This window comes from Balaenoptera ricei, chromosome 16 (genome assembly GCF_028023285.1).
Source record: "Balaenoptera ricei isolate mBalRic1 chromosome 16, mBalRic1.hap2, whole genome shotgun sequence".
In the NCBI taxonomy this organism is placed as follows: domain Eukaryota; kingdom Metazoa; phylum Chordata; class Mammalia; order Artiodactyla; family Balaenopteridae; genus Balaenoptera; species Balaenoptera ricei.
The window spans coordinates 99,438,256-99,459,850 of record NC_082654.1 but is presented as its reverse complement, the minus strand read 5'-3'; positions in this window follow the sequence as shown (position 1 = coordinate 99,459,850).

The window sequence follows — 21,595 nt, the reverse complement described above, 5'->3', positions numbered from 1 at the left end:
GATAGTGCTCATGGTGACAGTGCTCATGGTGACCGTGCACACGGTGACAATGCCCACAGTGACAATGCTCACGGTGATAGTGCTCATGGCGATAGTGACCATTGTAATAGTGCTCACCGTGACAGTGCCCATGTTGATATTGCTCATGGTGACACTGCCCATGGTGATAGTGCTCACGGTGATAGCGCTCAGGGTGACACTGCCCTTGGTGATAGTGCTCATGGTGATAGTGTTCATGGTAATAGTGTTCATGGTGACACTGCCCATGGTGACATAGCCCATGGTAACACTCCCGATAGTGACATTTCTTACGGTGACAGTGCTCATGGTGAGAGTTCCCATGGTGACAGTGCACATGGTGACAGTTCCCATGGTGACAGTGCTCACGGTGACCGTGCTCACTGTGGCAGTGCCAATGGTAACATTGTTCATGGTGGCAGTGTCCATGGTGGCGGTTTCCAAGATGACAGTGCTCATGGTGATATTTCCCATGGTAACAGAGTTCATGATGACAGTGCTCATGGTGACAGTTCGCATGGTGACAGTGCCCACTTTGAAAGTGCCCATGGTGACAGTACCCATGGTGACTGTGCCCATGGTGACAGTGCCCATGGTGACAGTGCTCATTGTGAGAATTGCCATGGTGACAGTGCTAATGTTGACATTGCCCATTGTGACCGTTCCCATGGTGACAGTTCCCAAGGTGATAGTGCTCATGGTGACAGTGCTATTGGTGACAGTGCACACGGTGAGAATGCCCACACTTACACTGCTCACGTTGATAGTGCCCATGGTGATAGTGCCAATTTTAATAGTGCTCATGGTGACCGTGCCCATGTTGATGTTGCTCAAGGTGACACTTCCCATGGTGATAGTGCTCACGGTGATAGTGCTCATGGTGACACTGCCCTTGGTGATAGTGCTCATGGTGATAGTGCTCATGGTAATAGTGCTCATGTTTACGCTGCCCATGGTGACAGTGCCCATGGTGACACTGCCCAAAGTGACATTTCCCATGGTGACAGTGCTCATGGTGAGAGTTCCCATGGTGACAGTGCACATGGTGACAGTTTCGATGGTGACAGTGCTCATGGTGACAGTGCTCACTGTGGCAGTGCCAATGGTTACAGTGCTCATGGTGGCAGTGTCCATGGTGGCAGTTCCCAAGATGACAGTGCTCATGGTGACATTTCCCATGGTAACAGAACTCAGGATGACAGTGTCCATGGTGACAGTGCCCATGGTGAGAGTGGCCATGTTGAAATTGCCCATGGTGACAGTGTTTATGGTGACACTGCCCATGGTGACTGTGCTCATGCTGGCGTTGAACAAGGTTGGAGTTCCCATGGTGAAATTCCTCATGGTGGCACTACCCATGATAATAGTGCTCATGGTGACAGTGTACATCATGAGAGTGCCCATGGTAACAATGCTCATGGTGAAACTGCCCATGGTGACAGTGCCCAAGGTGATATTCCCATGGTGACAGTGCTCATTTTGATAGTGCACACGGTGACAGTGCCCACAGTGACAGTGCTCACGGTGATAGTGTTAATGGAAATATTGCTCATGGTGACACGGCCCATGGTTATAGTGCTCACAGTGATAGTGCTCATGGTGACAGTTCCCAAGGTGACAGTGCCCACGGTGATAGTGCTCACGGTGACATTGCCCACGGTGACAGTGCTCATGGTGAGAGTTCGCATGGTGACAGTGCCCATGGTTACAGTGCTCATGGTCACACAACCCATGGTGACTGTGCTAAAGCTGGCGGTGTACATGGTTGGAGTTCCCATGGTGAAATTCCTCATGGTGGCACTGCCCATGATGATAGTGTTCATGGTGACAGTGTCCATGGTGACAGTGCCTATGGTGACAGTGTCCATTGTGATAGTGCTCTCGGTGATAGTGCCCTCAGTGACAGTTCTAATGGTGACAATTCCATGGTGACAGTGCCCATGATGACCGTGCTCATGGTGACAGTGCCCACGGTGACATTTCTCATGGTGAGAGTGCTCACGGTGACAGTGCCCTTGGTGATAGTCCCCATGGTAATAGTGGTCACGGTGACATGGCCCATGGTGATATTGTTCACGGTGACGCTGCCCATGGTGATAGTGCTCACGGTGACATTCCCATGGTTACAGTGCCCATGGTGATATTGCTCACGGTGACACTGCCCATGATGACAGTGCTCATGGTGACAATGCCCATTCTGACAATGCTCATAGTGACAGTGCTCACGGTGACAGTGCCCTTGATGATAGTACTCATGGTAATAGTGCTCACGGTGACAGTTCCCATGGTGACAGTGCTCACTGTGGCAGTGCCAATGGTTACAGTGCTCATGGTGGCAGTGTCCATGGTGGCAGTTCCCAAGATGACAGTGCTCATGGTGACATTTCCTATGGTAAGAGAGCTCATGATGACAGTGTCTATGGAGACAGTGCCCATGGTGACAGTGGCCATGTTGAAAGTGCCCATGGTGACACTGCTCATGGTGTCACTGCCCATGGTGACTATGCTCATGCTGGCTGTGTACATGCTTGGAGATCCCATGGTGAAATTCCTCACGGTGGCACTGCCCATAATGATAGTGCTCATGGTGACAATGTCCATGGTGACATTGCCTATGGTGACAGTTCCCATTGTGATAGTGCTCACGGTGATAGGGCCCACAGGGACAGTTCTAATGGTAACAGTTCCAATGGTGACAGTGCCCATGATGACAGTGCTTATGGTGACAGTGCCCACGGTGACAGTGCTCATGGTGACAGTGCTCATGGTGACAGTGCCCTTGGTGATAGTACCCATGGTAAAAGTGCTCATGGTGACATTGCCCATGGTGATATTGCTCATGGTGACACCGCCCATGGTGATAGTGCTCATGGTGATAGTGCTCATGGTGACAGTTCCCATGGTGACAGTGCCCATAGGGACAGTGCTCATGGTGACAGTTGCATTGGTGACAGTGCCCACGGTGACAGTGCTCATGGTGACAGAGCTCATGGTGACAGTGCCATTTATGATAGTGCTCATGGTGATAGTGCTCATAGTGATAGTGCTCATGGTGACAGTTCGCATGGTGACAGTGCCCATGTTGAAAGTGCCCATGGTGAGAGTGCTCATGGTGACACTGCCCATGGTGACAGTGCTCATGCTGGCGGTGTACATGGTTGGAGATGCCATGGTGAAATTCCTCATTGTGGCATTGCCCATGATGATAGTGCTCATGGTGACAGTGTCCATGGTAACAGTGCCCATGCTGAGAGCGCCCATGGTGACATTTCCCATGGTGACAGTGTTCATGGTAAGACTTACCATGGTGACACTGCTCATGTTCACAGTGCCCATGGTGACAGTGTCCATGGTCAACAGTGCCCATGGTGAGAGTGCCCATGGTGACAGTGCCCATGGTGACAGTGCTCATGGTGACAGTGCTCAAGGTGGCCATATCCATGGTGGGAATTCCCATGGTGAAAGTTCTCATGGTGGCAGTGCCCATGATGACAGTGCGCATTGTGACAGTGCACATGGTGAGAGTGCCCATGGTGACATTTCCCTTGGAGACAGTGCTTATGGTGAGAGTGGCCATGGTGACACTGGCCATGGTGACAGTGCTCATGGTGAGAGTTCCCATGGTGAAAGTGCTCATGTTGACAGTGCCCATGGTGACCGTTCCCATGGTGACAGTTCTCATGGTGATAGTGCTCATGGTGACAGTGCTCATGGGGACAGTGCACACGGTGACAGTGCCCACGGTGACAGTGCTCACGGTGATAGTGCTCATGGTGATATTGCCCATGGTAATAGTGCTCATGTTGACAGTGCCCATGGTGATATTGCTCATGGTGACACTACCCATGGTGATAGTGCTCACGGTGATAGTGCTCATGGTGACAGTTCCCATGGTGACAGTGCCCATAGTGACAGTGCTCATGGTGACAGTACCGACGGTGACAGTGCTCATGGTGACAGTGCTCAGGGTGAGAGTGCTCACGATGATAGTGCTCACGGTGACAGTTCCCTTGGTGATAGTGCCCATGGTGACACTGCCCATGGTGATATTGCTCACGGTGACACCGCCCATGGTAATAGTGCTCATGGTGATAGTTCTCACGTTGACAGTGCCTTTGGTGATAGTGCTAATGGTGACACTGCCCATGGTGACAGTTCACATGCTGATAGTGCCCATGTTGAAAGTTCCCACGGTGACAGTGCTCATGGTGATAATGCCCATGGTGACTGTGCTCATGCTGGTGGTGTACAGGGTTGGTGTTCCCATGTTGAAATTCCTCATGGTGGCACTGCCCATGATGATATTGTACATGGTAACAGTGTCCACGGTGACAGTGCCAATGGTGACAGTGCTCACGGTGACACTGCCCATGGTTACATTTCACAAGGTGACAGTGCCCATGTTGAAAGTGCTCATGGTGGCAGTGACCATGGTGACATTTCCCATGTTGACAGTGTCCATTGTGATAGTGCCCATGGTGACAGTGCCCATGGTGACAGTGCTCATGTTGACAGTGCCCATGGTGACAGTGCCCTTGGTGACAATACCCATAGTGACATTTCCAATTGTGACAGTCCTCATAGTGAGAGTTCCCATGGCGACAGTGCTGATGGATGACAGTGCTCATGTTGACAGTGCCCATGGGGACAATGCTGATGGATACAGTGTCCATGGTGATAGTGCTCCTCGGGACCGTGTAGATGGTTACAGTGCCCATGGTGACATTTTCCACAGTGACAGTGCCCATGGTGAGAGTGCCGATGGAGACAGTGTCCATAGTGACAGTTCCCATGGTGACACTTCCCATGGTGAACAGTGTCCATGGTGACATTTCCGATGGAGACAGTGCTCCTGGTGAGAGTTCCCATGCTGACAGTGCTCACGTTGACAGTGCCCATGGTGACAGTTCCCATGTTGACACTTCCCATGGTGATATTGCTCATGGTGACAATGCACATGGTGACATTGCCCACGGTGACAGTGCTCACGGTGATAGTGCTCATGGTAATAGTGCTCGTGTTGACACTACCGATGGTGACAGTGCACATGGTGACACTGCCCATAGTGACATTTCCCATGGTGACAGTGCTCATGGTGAGAGTTCCCATGGTGACAGTGCACATGGTGACAGTGCCCATGGTGATAGTGCTCACTGTGACAGTTCTCACTGTGGCAGTGCCAATGGTTACAGTACGCATGGTGACCTTTCCCATGGTGACAGTTCCCATGGTGATAGTGCTCACCGTGATAGTGCCAATGGTGACAGTTACCATGGGTACAGTGCCTATGGTGACAGTGCTCATGGTGACAGTGCCCACTGTGATATTGCTCAGGGTGGCAGTTCGCATGGTGACAGTGGCCATGATGACAGTGCTCATGGTGGCAATGCCCACAGTGACAGTGCTCATGGTGATAGTGCTCACGATGACAGTGCCTTTGGTGATAGTATCCATGGTAATAGTTCTCAATGTGACAGTGCCCATAGAGATAGTGCTCATGGTGATGGTGCTCATGGTAATAGTGCTCATGGTGACACTGCCCATGGTGACAGTGCCCATGGTGACACTGCCCATAGTGACATTTCCCATGGTGGCAGTGCTCATGGTGACAGTTCCCATGGTGACAGTGCTCATGGTGACAGTGCCCATGGTGACAGTGTCCATGGTGACAGTGCCTATGGTGAGAGTGCCCATGGTGACAGTGCCCATGGTGACAGTGTGCATGGTGACAGTGCTCATGTTGAAATTGCCCATGGTGAGAGTGCTCATGGTGAGAGTTTCCATGGTGACAATGTTCATGTTGACAATGCCCATGGAGACAGTGCTCATGTTGAAAACGCCCACGGTGACAGTGCTCATGGTTACAGTGCTCACAGTTACAGTGCCCATGGTGATAGTGCCCATAGTAATAGTGCTCACGGTGACAGCATCCATGTTGATATTGTTCATGGTGACACTACCCATGGTGATAGTGCTCATGGTGACAGTGCTCATGAAGACAGTTCCCATGGTTGCAGTGCCCATGGTGACATTGCCCACGGTGACAATGCTCATGGTGACAGTGCTCATGGTGATATTGCTCACGGTGATAGTGCTCACATTGACAATGCCCTTGGTGATAGTGCTCATGGTAATACTGCTCATGGTGATAGTGCTCATGGTGATAGTTCGTATGGTGACAGTGCCCATGTTGAAAGTCCCCATGATGGCAGTGCTCATGGTGACATTGCCCATGGTGACTGTGCTCATGCTGGCAGTGTACATGGTTGGAGTTCCCATGGTGAAATTCCTTATGGTGGCACTGCCCATGGTGACAGTGTTCATGGTGACAGTGTCCATGGTGACAGTGCCCATGATGACAGTGCTCATGGTGACAGTGCCCACGGTGACAGTGCTCATGGTGACAGTGCTCACGGTGACAGTGCCCTTGGTGATAATACCCATGTTAATAGTGCTCACAGTGACAGTGCCCATGGTGATTTTGCTCACGGTGACACTACCCATGGTGATAGTGCTCATGGTGATAGTGCTCATGGTGACAGTTCCCATGGTAACTGTGCCCATGGTGACAGTGCTCATGGCGACAGTGCCCACGGTGACTATGCTCATGGAGACAGTGCTCATGGTGATAGTGCTCATGGTGACAGTTCACATGGTGACAGAGCCCATGTTGAAAGTGCCCATGGTGACAGTGCTCATGGTGGCACTGCCCATGGTGACTGTGCTCATGCTTGCGGTGTACCTGGTTGGAATTCCGATGGTGAAATTCCTCATGGTAGCACTGCCCATAATGATAGTGCTCATGGTGACAGTGTCCATGATGACAGTGCTTATGGTGACAGTGCCCATTGTGATAGTGCTCATAGTGACAGTGCCCACTGTGACAGTGCTCAATGTGACAGTGCTCACGGTGACAGTGCCCTTTGTGATAGTGCTCATGGTGATAGTGCTCATGGTGACAGTTCGCATGGTGGCAGTGCCCATGTTGAAATTGCCGATGGTGACAGTACCCATGGTGAGAGTGCTCATGGTGAAGGTTCCCACTGTGACAGTGCTCATGGTGACAGGGCTCCTGGTGACAGTGCCCTTAGTGATAGTGCTCATGGTGACAGTTCGCATGGTGATAGTGCTCATGTTGACATTGCCCATGGTGACCGTTCCCATGGTGACAGTACCCATGGTGATAGTGCTCATGGTGACAGTGCTCATGGGGACAGTGCACATGGTGACAATGCCCACGATGACAGTGCTCACGGTGATAGTGCTCAAGGTGAAAGTGCCCATTGTAATAGTGCTCACCGTGACATTGCCCATGCTGATATTGCTCAAGGTAACACTGCCCATGGTGATAGTGCTCACGGTGATAGTGCTCATGGTGACAATGCCCTTGGTGATAGTGCTCATGGTGATAGTGTTCATGGTAATAGTGCTCATGGAGACAGTGCTCACGGTGACAGTGCCCATGGTGACACTGCCCATAATGACATTTCCCATGGTGACAGTGCTCATGGTGAGAGTTCCCATGGTGACAGTGCTCACGGTGACAATGCTCACTGTGGCAGAGCCAATGGTTACAGTGCTCATGGTGGCAGTGTCCATGGTGGCAGTTCCCAAGATGACAGTGCTCATGGTGACATTTCCCATGGAAACAGAGCTCATGATGACAGTGTCCATGGTGACAGTGTACATGGTGACAGTGGCCATGTTGAAAGTGCCCATGGTGACAGTGCTCAAGCTGGCGGTATACATGGCTGGAGTTCCCATGGTGAAATTCCTCATGGTTGCCCTGCCCATGATGATAGTGCTCATGGTGACAGTGTCCATCATGAGAGTGCCCATGGTGACAGTGCTCATGATGACCCTGCCCATGGTGACAGTGCCCATGGTGACATTTCCCATGGTGACAGTGCTCATGTTGACAGTGCACACGGTGACATTGCCCACGGTGACATTTCCCATGGTGACAGTGTTCATGGTGATATTGCTCACGGTCACAGGGCCCATGGTTATAGTCCTCACGGTGATAGTGCTCATGGTGACAGTTCCCATGGTGACAGTGCCCGCAGTGACTGTGCTCATGGTGACATTGCCCACGGTGACAGTGCTCATGGTGACAGTTCGCTTGGTGACACTGCCCATGGTGACTGTGCACATGGTGACACAGCCCATGGTGACTGTGCTAAAGCTGCCGATGTACATGGTTGGAGTTCCCATGGTGAAATTCCTCATGGTGGCACTGCCCATGATGATAGTGTTGATGGTGACAGTGTCCATGGTGACAGTGCCTATGGTGAGAGTGCCCATTGTGATAGTGGTCACGGTGACAGTGCCCTTCGTGATAGTATCCATGGTAATAGTGTTCACAGTGACACTGCCCATGGTGATAGTGCTCATGGTGACAGTGCTCATGGTGATAGTGTTCACGGTGATAGTGCTCATGGTGACAGTGCCCTTGGTGATAGTGCTCATGGTGATAGTGCTCATGGAGACATTTCACATGGTGACAGTGCTCATGTTGACAGTCCCCATGTTGACTGTGCTCATGCTGGCGGTGTACATGGTTGGTGTTACAATGGTGAAATTCCTTATGGTGGCACTGCCCATGATGATAGTGCTCATGGTGAAAGTGCCCATGGTGACAGTGTCCACGGTGACAGTGCCTATGGTGAGAGTGCCGATGTTGAAAGTGCCCATGGTGACAGTGCCCATGGTGACAGTGTCCATGGTGACAGTGCCTATGGTGAGAGTGCCCATGGTGACAGTGCCCATGGTGACGGTGCCCAAGGTGACAGTGCTCATGTTGACAGTGCCCACGATGACAATGCTCATGCTGAGAGTTTCCATGGTGACAGTGCTAACCTTAACAGTGTCCATGGTGACCGTTCCGGTGGTGACAGTTCCCATGGTGATAGTGCCCATGGTGACAGTGCTCATGGTGATAGTGCTCATGGTGACACGGCCCATGGTGAATGTGCTCATGCTGGCGGTGTACATGGTTGGAGTTCCCATGGTGAAATTCCTTATGGTGGCAATGCCCATGATGATAGTGCTCATGGTGAGAGTGTCCATGGTGACAATGCCTATGGTGACAGTGCCCATGGTGACATTTCCCATGGTGATAGTGCTCATGGTGAGAGTTCCCATGATGACAATGCTTATATTGACAATGCCCTTGGTGACAGTGCTCATCGTGACAGTGCCCACTGTGAAATTTCTCATGGTGACAGTGCTCACGGTGATAGTGCTCACGGTGATAGTGCTCACGCTGACAGTGCCCTTGGTGATAGTGCTCATGGTAATAGTGCTCACGGTGACGGTTCGCATGGTGACAGTGCCCATGATGAAAGTGCCCATGGTGGCATTGCTCATTGTGACACTGCCCATGGTGAATGTGCTCATGCTGGCGTTGTACATGGTTGGAGTTCCCATGGTGAAATTCCTTATGGTGGCACTACCCATGATGATAGTGTTCATGGTGACAGTGTCCATGGTGACATTTCCCATGGTGACAGTGCTCATGGTGAGAGTTCTCATGTTGAGAGTGCTCAGGTTGACATTGCCCATGGTGACCCTTCCGATGGTGACAGTTCCCATGGTGATAGTGCTCATGGTGACAGTGCTCATGGTGACCGTGCACACGGTGACAATGCCCACAGTGACAATGCTCACGGTGATAGTGCTCATGGCGATAGTGACCATTGTAATAGTGCTCACCGTGACAGTGCCCATGTTGATATTGCTCATGGTGACACTGCCCATGGTGATAGTGCTCACGGTGATAGCGCTCAGGGTGACACTGCCCTTGGTGATAGTGCTCATGGTGATAGTGTTCATGGTAATAGTGTTCATGGTGACACTGCCCATGGTGACATAGCCCATGGTAACACTCCCGATAGTGACATTTCTTACGGTGACAGTGCTCATGGTGAGAGTTCCCATGGTGACAGTGCACATGGTGACAGTTCCCATGGTGACAGTGCTCACGGTGACCGTGCTCACTGTGGCAGTGCCAATGGTAACATTGTTCATGGTGGCAGTGTCCATGGTGGCGGTTTCCAAGATGACAGTGCTCATGGTGATATTTCCCATGGTAACAGAGTTCATGATGACAGTGCTCATGGTGACAGTTCGCATGGTGACAGTGCCCACTTTGAAAGTGCCCATGGTGACAGTACCCATGGTGACTGTGCCCATGGTGACAGTGCCCATGGTGACAGTGCTCATTGTGAGAATTGCCATGGTGACAGTGCTAATGTTGACATTGCCCATTGTGACCGTTCCCATGGTGACAGTTCCCAAGGTGATAGTGCTCATGGTGACAGTGCTATTGGTGACAGTGCACACGGTGAGAATGCCCACACTTACACTGCTCACGTTGATAGTGCCCATGGTGATAGTGCCAATTTTAATAGTGCTCATGGTGACCGTGCCCATGTTGATGTTGCTCAAGGTGACACTTCCCATGGTGATAGTGCTCACGGTGATAGTGCTCATGGTGACACTGCCCTTGGTGATAGTGCTCATGGTGATAGTGCTCATGGTAATAGTGCTCATGTTTACGCTGCCCATGGTGACAGTGCCCATGGTGACACTGCCCAAAGTGACATTTCCCATGGTGACAGTGCTCATGGTGAGAGTTCCCATGGTGACAGTGCACATGGTGACAGTTTCGATGGTGACAGTGCTCATGGTGACAGTGCTCACTGTGGCAGTGCCAATGGTTACAGTGCTCATGGTGGCAGTGTCCATGGTGGCAGTTCCCAAGATGACAGTGCTCATGGTGACATTTCCCATGGTAACAGAACTCAGGATGACAGTGTCCATGGTGACAGTGCCCATGGTGAGAGTGGCCATGTTGAAATTGCCCATGGTGACAGTGTTTATGGTGACACTGCCCATGGTGACTGTGCTCATGCTGGCGTTGAACAAGGTTGGAGTTCCCATGGTGAAATTCCTCATGGTGGCACTACCCATGATAATAGTGCTCATGGTGACAGTGTACATCATGAGAGTGCCCATGGTAACAATGCTCATGGTGAAACTGCCCATGGTGACAGTGCCCAAGGTGATATTCCCATGGTGACAGTGCTCATTTTGATAGTGCACACGGTGACAGTGCCCACAGTGACAGTGCTCACGGTGATAGTGTTAATGGAAATATTGCTCATGGTGACACGGCCCATGGTTATAGTGCTCACAGTGATAGTGCTCATGGTGACAGTTCCCAAGGTGACAGTGCCCACGGTGATAGTGCTCACGGTGACATTGCCCACGGTGACAGTGCTCATGGTGAGAGTTCGCATGGTGACAGTGCCCATGGTTACAGTGCTCATGGTCACACAACCCATGGTGACTGTGCTAAAGCTGGCGGTGTACATGGTTGGAGTTCCCATGGTGAAATTCCTCATGGTGGCACTGCCCATGATGATAGTGTTCATGGTGACAGTGTCCATGGTGACAGTGCCTATGGTGACAGTGTCCATTGTGATAGTGCTCTCGGTGATAGTGCCCTCAGTGACAGTTCTAATGGTGACAATTCCATGGTGACAGTGCCCATGATGACCGTGCTCATGGTGACAGTGCCCACGGTGACATTTCTCATGGTGAGAGTGCTCACGGTGACAGTGCCCTTGGTGATAGTCCCCATGGTAATAGTGGTCATGGTGACATGGCCCATGGTGATATTGTTCACGGTGACGCTGCCCATGGTGATAGTGCTCACGGTGACATTCCCATGGTTACAGTGCCCATGGTGATATTGCTCACGGTGACACTGCCCATGATGACAGTGCTCATGGTGACAATGCCCATTCTGACAATGCTCATAGTGACAGTGCTCACGGTGACAGTGCCCTTGATGATAGTACTCATGGTAATAGTGCTCACGGTGACAGTTCCCATGGTGACAGTGCTCACTGTGGCAGTGCCAATGGTTACAGTGCTCATGGTGGCAGTGTCCATGGTGGCAGTTCCCAAGATGACAGTGCTCATGGTGACATTTCCTATGGTAAGAGAGCTCATGATGACAGTGTCTATGGAGACAGTGCCCATGGTGACAGTGGCCATGTTGAAAGTGCCCATGGTGACACTGCTCATGGTGTCACTGCCCATGGTGACTATGCTCATGCTGGCTGTGTACATGCTTGGAGATCCCATGGTGAAATTCCTCACGGTGGCACTGCCCATAATGATAGTGCTCATGGTGACAATGTCCATGGTGACATTGCCTATGGTGACAGTTCCCATTGTGATAGTGCTCACGGTGATAGGGCCCACAGGGACAGTTCTAATGGTAACAGTTCCAATGGTGACAGTGCCCATGATGACAGTGCTTATGGTGACAGTGCCCACGGTGACAGTGCTCATGGTGACAGTGCTCATGGTGACAGTGCCCTTGGTGATAGTACCCATGGTAAAAGTGCTCATGGTGACATTGCCCATGGTGATATTGCTCATGGTGACACCGCCCATGGTGATAGTGCTCATGGTGATAGTGCTCATGGTGACAGTTCCCATGGTGACAGTGCCCATAGGGACAGTGCTCATGGTGACAGTTGCATTGGTGACAGTGCCCACGGTGACAGTGCTCATGGTGACAGAGCTCATGGTGACAGTGCCATTTATGATAGTGCTCATGGTGATAGTGCTCATAGTGATAGTGCTCATGGTGACAGTTCGCATGGTGACAGTGCCCATGTTGAAAGTGCCCATGGTGAGAGTGCTCATGGTGACACTGCCCATGGTGACAGTGCTCATGCTGGCGGTGTACATGGTTGGAGATGCCATGGTGAAATTCCTCATTGTGGCATTGCCCATGATGATAGTGCTCATGGTGACAGTGTCCATGGTAACAGTGCCCATGCTGAGAGCGCCCATGGTGACATTTCCCATGGTGACAGTGTTCATGGTAAGACTTACCATGGTGACACTGCTCATGTTCACAGTGCCCATGGTGACAGTGTCCATGGTCAACAGTGCCCATGGTGAGAGTGCCCATGGTGACAGTGCCCATGGTGACAGTGCTCATGGTGACAGTGCTCAAGGTGGCCATATCCATGGTGGGAATTCCCATGGTGAAAGTTCTCATGGTGGCAGTGCCCATGATGACAGTGCGCATTGTGACAGTGCACATGGTGAGAGTGCCCATGGTGACATTTCCCTTGGAGACAGTGCTTATGGTGAGAGTGGCCATGGTGACACTGGCCATGGTGACAGTGCTCATGGTGAGAGTTCCCATGGTGAAAGTGCTCATGTTGACAGTGCCCATGGTGACCGTTCCCATGGTGACAGTTCTCATGGTGATAGTGCTCATGGTGACAGTGCTCATGGGGACAGTGCACACGGTGACAGTGCCCACGGTGACAGTGCTCACGGTGATAGTGCTCATGGTGATATTGCCCATGGTAATAGTGCTCATGTTGACAGTGCCCATGGTGATATTGCTCATGGTGACACTACCCATGGTGATAGTGCTCACGGTGATAGTGCTCATGGTGACAGTTCCCATGGTGACAGTGCCCATAGTGACAGTGCTCATGGTGACAGTACCGACGGTGACAGTGCTCATGGTGACAGTGCTCAGGGTGAGAGTGCTCACGATGATAGTGCTCACGGTGACAGTTCCCTTGGTGATAGTGCCCATGGTGACACTGCCCATGGTGATATTGCTCACGGTGACACCGCCCATGGTAATAGTGCTCATGGTGATAGTTCTCACGTTGACAGTGCCTTTGGTGATAGTGCTAATGGTGACACTGCCCATGGTGACAGTTCACATGCTGATAGTGCCCATGTTGAAAGTTCCCACGGTGACAGTGCTCATGGTGATAATGCCCATGGTGACTGTGCTCATGCTGGTGGTGTACAGGGTTGGTGTTCCCATGTTGAAATTCCTCATGGTGGCACTGCCCATGATGATATTGTACATGGTAACAGTGTCCACGGTGACAGTGCCAATGGTGACAGTGCTCACGGTGACACTGCCCATGGTTACATTTCACAAGGTGACAGTGCCCATGTTGAAAGTGCTCATGGTGGCAGTGACCATGGTGACATTTCCCATGTTGACAGTGTCCATTGTGATAGTGCCCATGGTGACAGTGCCCATGGTGACAGTGCTCATGTTGACAGTGCCCATGGTGACAGTGCCCTTGGTGACAATACCCATAGTGACATTTCCAATTGTGACAGTCCTCATAGTGAGAGTTCCCATGGCGACAGTGCTGATGGATGACAGTGCTCATGTTGACAGTGCCCATGGGGACAATGCTGATGGATACAGTGTCCATGGTGATAGTGCTCCTCGGGACCGTGTAGATGGTTACAGTGCCCATGGTGACATTTTCCACAGTGACAGTGCCCATGGTGAGAGTGCCGATGGAGACAGTGTCCATAGTGACAGTTCCCATGGTGACACTTCCCATGGTGAACAGTGTCCATGGTGACATTTCCGATGGAGACAGTGCTCCTGGTGAGAGTTCCCATGCTGACAGTGCTCACGTTGACAGTGCCCATGGTGACAGTTCCCATGTTGACACTTCCCATGGTGATATTGCTCATGGTGACAATGCACATGGTGACATTGCCCACGGTGACAGTGCTCACGGTGATAGTGCTCATGGTAATAGTGCTCGTGTTGACACTACCGATGGTGACAGTGCACATGGTGACACTGCCCATAGTGACATTTCCCATGGTGACAGTGCTCATGGTGAGAGTTCCCATGGTGACAGTGCACATGGTGACAGTGCCCATGGTGATAGTGCTCACTGTGACAGTTCTCACTGTGGCAGTGCCAATGGTTACAGTACGCATGGTGACCTTTCCCATGGTGACAGTTCCCATGGTGATAGTGCTCACCGTGATAGTGCCAATGGTGACAGTTACCATGGGTACAGTGCCTATGGTGACAGTGCTCATGGTGACAGTGCCCACTGTGATATTGCTCAGGGTGGCAGTTCGCATGGTGACAGTGGCCATGATGACAGTGCTCATGGTGGCAATGCCCACAGTGACAGTGCTCATGGTGATAGTGCTCACGATGACAGTGCCTTTGGTGATAGTATCCATGGTAATAGTTCTCAATGTGACAGTGCCCATAGAGATAGTGCTCATGGTGATGGTGCTCATGGTAATAGTGCTCATGGTGACACTGCCCATGGTGACAGTGCCCATGGTGACACTGCCCATAGTGACATTTCCCATGGTGGCAGTGCTCATGGTGACAGTTCCCATGGTGACAGTGCTCATGGTGACAGTGCCCATGGTGACAGTGTCCATGGTGACAGTGCCTATGGTGAGAGTGCCCATGGTGACAGTGCCCATGGTGACAGTGTGCATGGTGACAGTGCTCATGTTGAAATTGCCCATGGTGAGAGTGCTCATGGTGAGAGTTTCCATGGTGACAATGTTCATGTTGACAATGCCCATGGAGACAGTGCTCATGTTGAAAACGCCCACGGTGACAGTGCTCATGGTTACAGTGCTCACAGTTACAGTGCCCATGGTGATAGTGCCCATAGTAATAGTGCTCACGGTGACAGCATCCATGTTGATATTGTTCATGGTGACACTACCCATGGTGATAGTGCTCATGGTGACAGTGCTCATGAAGACAGTTCCCATGGTTGCAGTGCCCATGGTGACATTGCCCACGGTGACAATGCTCATGGTGACAGTGCTCATGGTGATATTGCTCACGGTGATAGTGCTCACATTGACAATGCCCTTGGTGATAGTGCTCATGGTAATACTGCTCATGGTGATAGTGCTCATGGTGATAGTTCGTATGGTGACAGTGCCCATGTTGAAAGTCCCCATGATGGCAGTGCTCATGGTGACATTGCCCATGGTGACTGTGCTCATGCTGGCAGTGTACATGGTTGGAGTTCCCATGGTGAAATTCCTTATGGTGGCACTGCCCATGGTGACAGTGTTCATGGTGACAGTGTCCATGGTGACAGTGCCCATGATGACAGTGCTCATGGTGACAGTGCCCACGGTGACAGTGCTCATGGTGACAGTGCTCACGGTGACAGTGCCCTTGGTGATAATACCCATGTTAATAGTGCTCACAGTGACAGTGCCCATGGTGATTTTGCTCACGGTGACACTACCCATGGTGATAGTGCTCATGGTGATAGTGCTCATGGTGACAGTTCCCATGGTAACTGTGCCCATGGTGACAGTGCTCATGGCGACAGTGCCCACGGTGACTATGCTCATGGAGACAGTGCTCATGGTGATAGTGCTCATGGTGACAGTTCACATGGTGACAGAGCCCATGTTGAAAGTGCCCATGGTGACAGTGCTCATGGTGGCACTGCCCATGGTGACTGTGCTCATGCTTGCGGTGTACCTGGTTGGAATTCCGATGGTGAAATTCCTCATGGTAGCACTGCCCATAATGATAGTGCTCATGGTGACAGTGTCCATGATGACAGTGCCTATGGTGACAGTGCCCATTGTGATAGTGCTCATAGTGACAGTGCCCACTGTGACAGTGCTCAATGTGACAGTGCTCATGGTGACAGTGCCCTTTGTGATAGTGCTCATGGTGATAGTGCTCATGGTGACAGTTCGCATGGTGGCAGTGCCCATGTTGAAATTGCCGATGGTGACAGTACCCATGGTGAGAGTGCTCATGGTGAAGGTTCCCACTGTGACAGTGCTCATGGTGACAGGGCTCCTGGTGACAGTGCCCTTAGTGATAGTGCTCATGGTGACAGTTCGCATGGTGATAGTGCTCATGTTGACATTGCCCATGGTGACCGTTCCCATGGTGACAGTACCCATGGTGATAGTGCTCATGGTGACAGTGCTCATGGGGACAGTGCACATGGTGACAATGCCCACGATGACAGTGCTCACGGTGATAGTGCTCAAGGTGAAAGTGCCCATTGTAATAGTGCTCACCGTGACATTGCCCATGCTGATATTGCTCAAGGTAACACTGCCCATGGTGATAGTGCTCACGGTGATAGTGCTCATGGTGACAATGCCCTTGGTGATAGTGCTCATGGTGATAGTGTTCATGGTAATAGTGCTCATGGAGACAGTGCTCACGGTGACAGTGCCCATGGTGACACTGCCCATAATGACATTTCCCATGGTGACAGTGCTCATGGTGAGAGTTCCCATGGTGACAGTGCTCACGGTGACAATGCTCACTGTGGCAGAGCCAATGGTTACAGTGCTCATGGTGGCAGTGTCCATGGTGGCAGTTCCCAAGATGACAGTGCTCATGGTGACATTTCCCATGGAAACAGAGCTCATGATGACAGTGTCCATGGTGACAGTGTACATGGTGACAGTGGCCATGTTGAAAGTGCCCATGGTGACAGTGCTCAAGCTGGCGGTATACATGGCTGGAGTTCCCATGGTGAAATTCCTCATGGTTGCCCTGCCCATGATGATAGTGCTCATGGTGACAGTGTCCATCATGAGAGTGCCCATGGTGACAGTGCTCATGATGACCCTGCCCATGGTGACAGTGCCCATGGTGACATTTCCCATGGTGACAGTGCTCATGTTGACAGTGCACACGGTGACATTGCCCACGGTGACATTTCCCATGGTGACAGTGTTCATGGTGATATTGCTCACGGTCACAGGGCCCATGGTTATAGTCCTCACGGTGATAGTGCTCATGGTGACAGTTCCCATGGTGACAGTGCCCGCAGTGACTGTGCTCATGGTGACATTGCCCACGGTGACAGTGCTCATGGTGACAGTTCGCTTGGTGACACTGCCCATGGTGACTGTGCACATGGTGACACAGCCCATGGTGACTGTGCTAAAGCTGCCGATGTACATGGTTGGAGTTCCCATGGTGAAATTCCTCATGGTGGCACTGCCCATGATGATAGTGTTGATGGTGACCATGGTGTCCATGGTGACAGTGCCTATGGTGAGAGTGCCCATTGTGATAGTGGTCACGGTGACAGTGCCCTTCGTGATAGTATCCATGGTAATAGTGTTCACAGTGACACTGCCCATGGTGATAGTGCTCATGGTGACAGTGCTCATGGTGATAGTGTTCACGGTGATAGTGCTCATGGTGACAGTGCCCTTGGTGATAGTGCTCATGGTGATAGTGCTCATGGAGACATTTCACATGGTGACAGTGCTCATGTTGACAGTCCCCATGTTGACTGTGCTCATGCTGGCGGTGTACATGGTTGGTGTTACAATGGTGAAATTCCTTATGGTGGCACTGCCCATGATGATAGTGCTCATGGTGAAAGTGCCCATGGTGACAGTGTCCACGGTGACAGTGCCTATGGTGAGAGTGCCGATGTTGAAAGTGCCCATGGTGACAGTGCCCATGGTGACAGTGTCCATGGTGACAGTGCCTATGGTGAGAGTGCCCATGGTGACAGTGCCCATGGTGACGGTGCCCAAGGTGACAGTGCTCATGTTGACAGTGCCCACGATGACAATGCTCATGCTGAGAGTTTCCATGGTGACAGTGCTAACCTTAACAGTGTCCATGGTGACCGTTCCGGTGGTGACAGTTCCCATGGTGATAGTGCCCATGGTGACAGTGCTCATGGTGATAGTGCTCATGGTGACACGGCCCATGGTGAATGTGCTCATGCTGGCGGTGTACATGGTTGGAGTTCCCATGGTGAAATTCCTTATGGTGGCAATGCCCATGATGATAGTGCTCATGGTGAGAGTGTCCATGGTGACAATGCCTATGGTGACAGTGCCCATGGTGACATTTCCCATGGTGATAGTGCTCATGGTGAGAGTTCCCATGATGACAATGCTTATATTGACAATGCCCTTGGTGACAGTGCTCATCGTGACAGTGCCCACTGTGAAATTTCTCATGGTGACAGTGCTCACGGTGATAGTGCTCACGGTGATAGTGCTCACGCTGACAGTGCCCTTGGTGATAGTGCTCATGGTAATAGTGCTCACGGTGACGGTTCGCATGGTGACAGTGCCCATGATGAAAGTGCCCATGGTGGCAGTGCTCATTGTGACACTGCCCATGGTGAATGTGCTCATGCTGGCGTTGTACATGGTTGGAGTTCCCATGGTGAAATTCCTTATGGTGGCACTACCCATGATGATAGTGTTCATGGTGACAGTGTCCATGGTGACATTTCCCATGGTGACAGTGCTCATGGTGAGAGTTCTCATGTTGAGAGTGCTCAGGTTGACATTGCCCATGGTGACCCTTCCGATGGTGACAGTTCCCATGGTGATAGTGCTCATGGTGACAGTGCTCATGGTGACCGTGCACACGGTGACAATGCCCACAGTGACAATGCTCACGGTGATAGTGCTCATGGCGATAGTGACCATTGTAATAGTGCTCACCGTGACAGTGCCCATGTTGATATTGCTCATGGTGACACTGCCCATGGTGATAGTGCTCACGGTGATAGCGCTCAGGGTGACACTGCCCTTGGTGATAGTGCTCATGGTGATAGTGTTCATGGTAATAGTGTTCATGGTGACACTGCCCATGGTGACATAGCCCATGGTAACACTCCCGATAGTGACATTTCTTACGGTGACAGTGCTCATGGTGAGAGTTCCCATGGTGACAGTGCACATGGTGACAGTTCCCATGGTGACAGTGCTCACGGTGACCGTGCTCACTGTGGCAGTGCCAATGGTAACATTGTTCATGGTGGCAGTGTCCATGGTGGCGGTTTCCAAGATGACAGTGCTCATGGTGATATTTCCCATGGTAACAGAGTTCATGATGACAGTGCTCATGGTGACAGTTCGCATGGTGACAGTGCCCACTTTGAAAGTGCCCATGGTGACAGTACCCATGGTGACTGTGCCCATGGTGACAGTGCCCATGGTGACAGTGCTCATTGTGAGAATTGCCATGGTGACAGTGCTAATGTTGACATTGCCCATTGTGACCGTTCCCATGGTGACAGTTCCCAAGGTGATAGTGCTCATGGTGACAGTGCTATTGGTGACAGTGCACACGGTGAGAATGCCCACACTTACACTGCTCACGTTGATAGTGCCCATGGTGATAGTGCCAATTTTAATAGTGCTCATGGTGACCATGCCCATGTTGATGTTGCTCAAGGTGACACTTCCCATGGTGATAGTGCTCACGGTGATAGTGCTCATGGTGACACTGCCCTTGGTGATAGTGCTCATGGTGATAGTGCTCATGGTAATAGTGCTCATGTTTACGCTGCCCATGGTGACAGTGCCCATGGTGACACTGCCCAAAGTGACATTTCCCATGGTGACAGTGCTCATGGTGAGAGTTCCCATGGTGACAGTGCACATGGTGACAGTTTCGATGGTGACAGTGCTCATGGTGACAGTGCTCACTGTGGCAGTGCCAATGGTTACAGTGCTCATGGTGGCAGTGTCCATGGTGGCAGTTCCCAAGATGACAGTGCTCATGGTGACATTTCCCATGGTAACAGAACTCAGGATGACAGTGTCCATGGTGACAGTGCCCATGGTGAGAGTGGCCATGTTGAAATTGCCCATGGTGACAGTGTTTATGGTGACACTGCCCATGGTGACTGTGCTCATGCTGGCGTTGAACAAGGTTGGAGTTCCCATGGTGAAATTCCTCATGGTGGCACTACCCATGATAATAGTGCTCATGGTGACAGTGTACATCATGAGAGTGCCCATGGTAACAATGCTCATGGTGAAACTGCCCATGGTGACAGTGCCCAAGGTGATATTCCCATGGTGACAGTGCTCATTTTGATAGTGCACACGGTGACAGTGCCCACAGTGACAGTGCTCACGGTGATAGTGTTAATGGAAATATTGCTCATGGTGACACGGCCCATGGTTATAGTGCTCACAGTGATAGTGCTCATGGTGACAGTTCCCAAGGTGACAGTGCCCACGGTGATAGTGCTCACGGTGACAGTGCTCATGGTGAGAGTTCGCATGGTGACAGTGCCCATGGTTACAGTGCTCATGGTCACACAACCCATGGTGACTGTGCTAAAGCTGGCGGTGTACATGGTTGGAGTTCCCATGGTGAAATTCCTCATGGTGGCACTGCCCATGATGATAGTGTTCATGGTGACAGTGTCCATGGTGACAGTGCCTATGGTGACAGTGTCCATTGTGATAGTGCTCTCGGTGATAGTGCCCTCAGTGACAGTTCTAATGGTGACAATTCCATGGTGACAGTGCCCATGATGACCGTGCTCATGGTGACAGTGCCCACGGTGACATTTCTCATGGTGAGAGTGCTCACGGTGACAGTGCCCTTGGTGATAGTCCCCATGGTAATAGTGGTCACGGTGACATGGCCCATGGTGATATTGTTCACGGTGACGCTGCCCATGGTGATAGTGCTCACGGTGACATTCCCATGGTTACAGTGCCCATGGTGATATTGCTCACGGTGACACTGCCCATGATGACAGTGCTCATGGTGACAATGCCCATTCTGACAATGCTCATAGTGACAGTGCTCACGGTGACAGTGCCCTTGATGATAGTACTCATGGTAATAGTGCTCACGGTGACAGTTCCCATGGTGACAGTGCTCACTGTGGCAGTGCCAATGGTTACAGTGCTCATGGTGGCAGTGTCCATGGTGGCAGTTCCC